We start from the raw sequence: 2,431 nt of genomic DNA on the forward strand, positions 1-2,431 counted from the left end.
ATTTTGCATATGAAAGTACTTGTTTAATAGCATCTAATAATGGAATATTTCTCTTTACTTGTTTAAAAACTTCATAGATATCAGAATCATTTTTTTGTTTTTTATGATTTGTTAATGCATGAGGAAACGGTGGAGGTTTATTTGACTCATTTACTATTTCAGATGATTTATCATTAAACATATTATTTTTAGAATTTACGGTATCATCATTCTCAAAATTATCAGGATTATCATCCTTACTCTTTGATTTTAAATGATCCTTGTTTTCAATACTATATGGATCATTAAGGGTAATAACAGATTTTATTTGATCAATTTTTTCATTTTTTAATTCTTGATTTTGATTTTTAGGATTAGGTTGAGGTTGAGATGAAAATTTTCTTTTTTCATGAATATTAAGTACAGATGCAAATTTTGCAAGAGTTTCTTTCAAATCGGTCATTGATTGATTGTTTTGAATATTGATAGATTCTTGCTTTTGGATAAATGCATGAATTACATCTTCAAAGTTTTTTCTTGGAGGTGTAACATAAGGAATATAACCTTGATGATTTTGGTTATTTTGAAAATATTGTTGTGAGGGTTGTGCATTATTATCATTCCTCCAACTAAAATTAGGATGATTTTTCCATCCAGGATTATATGATGTTGAAAAAGGATCTAGTATTGGTTTTTTATAATTGTTAACATAATTTGCTTGTTCATGGAGACATTCTTTAAATGAAGGTAATGTTGGACAATCTTTTGTAGCATGATCATGTGTATCACATATATGACAAACAATTTCTTGAATACTTTTTAATTGACCACTCTTTTTCATTTCTAATGACTCAATTTTTCTTGCTAAAGATGCAAGTTTAGCTTGAATATCTATATCATCTTTAAGATTATAGATACCACCCCCATTTGTTGAATTATTGATTTTAGTTGTTGGTGGTTCTATTGTGCCTATATTATCCCAATTTTGAGCATTTTCTGCTAATGAATCCAAATACTCCATAGCTTCATTTGGGTTTTTATCTTCAAAAGTTCCATTACACATGAATTCTATCATTTGCCTATCTTTAGGTATTAGACCTTCATAAAAGTGAGAAACTATTCTCCATGTTTCAAAACCATGATGTGGGCATGTATTAAGTAATTCTTTATATCTATCCCAACATTGATAAAATGTTTCTCCTTGGTTTTGAGAAAAAGTAGTAATTTGTCTTTTAAAAGAGTGTTCTATGGGAAGGAAAATTTTTTTTGAGAAATTGTTGTTGCATTTCTTCCCATGATCTTATTGAACTTGATCTCAAATTTTGTAGCCATGTTTTAGCTTTATCTTTTAAAGAAAAAGGGAAAAGCTTTAATCGAACTATATCCATGCTAAAATTTTGATCATTATAAGTGTTACAAACTTCCTCAAATTTTATTAGATGTAAATATGGATTTTCAGAATTTAAGCCATGAAAATTTGGTAAAAGTTGAATAATTTGAGGTTTAAAGTTGAAATTAGATTCATCAGGAGGAAAAACTAAACAAGATGGGGCACTAGTTCTAATAGGGTTCATATGGTGCCTAAGTGCTCTAAATTGATCATGTTCTTTATTATTATTATTATTATTATTATTGTTATCATTATCTTGATTATTTGAATTATCATCCATGTTTAAATTATTTTCAGATACTCGAATAAGTTTACCACATTTTTTCGACTCCAAATACTCATACAAAAAAACACAATACTTATAAATAAAACATAACTGACAAATATAAACTTAATTTATACCTCCCCGGCAACGGCGCCAAAAACTTGCTACTACTTAAATTATAATTCACCCAAGTGTAGGTTGTCTGCAAGTAATATATTTCGTATGTACGAGATCGATCCACAGAGAGGTTATTTTAAGTTTAAATTTATTACTTTATAGATTACCAAATGCAAGAACGAAGTTTACAAATTATAAATTTTTGTCAAGGCTCGAGGATTTATTCTTGGTTTATGCAATATTGTTTAACTAAAAGTAAAACAAAGGAAACCACCATAAATAATAGTTCCAAGAAAATTAAATATTTAAACACACAACTAATATAATATAGTTCTCACTATAGAAAATACCGAATTCACCGATATTTTATATATGGTACCTATGATTATATATATAACTATATAAATATATAACTGCATAAAGTAATTGTTAAATTAAATCATTATATTTCATTTAGAACAACCAGTAGAGCCACGCTATTGCCTAAATAAAATATATGATTTAATAAGTTAGTTGCGGAAAAGTAAAAGTTAGTTGCGATAAAGTAAATGTTAGATGCGGAAAGTAAAAGTTAGTTGCGATAAAGTAAATGTTAGATTGTTAGATATTAGTATTAAATCATAATATTTCATTTAGAACAACCGGCAGAGCCACGCTATCGTCTAAATGAAATATATGAT

At 27.4% G+C, this 2,431-nt stretch overlaps 1 non-coding gene across 1 annotated transcript; it reads left to right on the forward strand.

The window, feature by feature from the left end:
* The first annotated feature begins 1,112 nt into the window (after nt 1-1,112).
* LOC140980032 (small nucleolar RNA R71) lies at nt 1,113-1,223 on the forward strand. Its single transcript, XR_012175862.1, has one exon. It is a non-coding gene; the product is annotated as a small nucleolar RNA R71 (small nucleolar RNA).
* Nucleotides 1,224-2,431: the final 1,208 nt, after the last annotated feature.

Source organism: Primulina huaijiensis, chromosome 6 (genome assembly GCF_012295235.1).
Source record: "Primulina huaijiensis isolate GDHJ02 chromosome 6, ASM1229523v2, whole genome shotgun sequence".
NCBI lineage: Eukaryota > Viridiplantae > Streptophyta > Magnoliopsida > Lamiales > Gesneriaceae > Primulina > Primulina huaijiensis.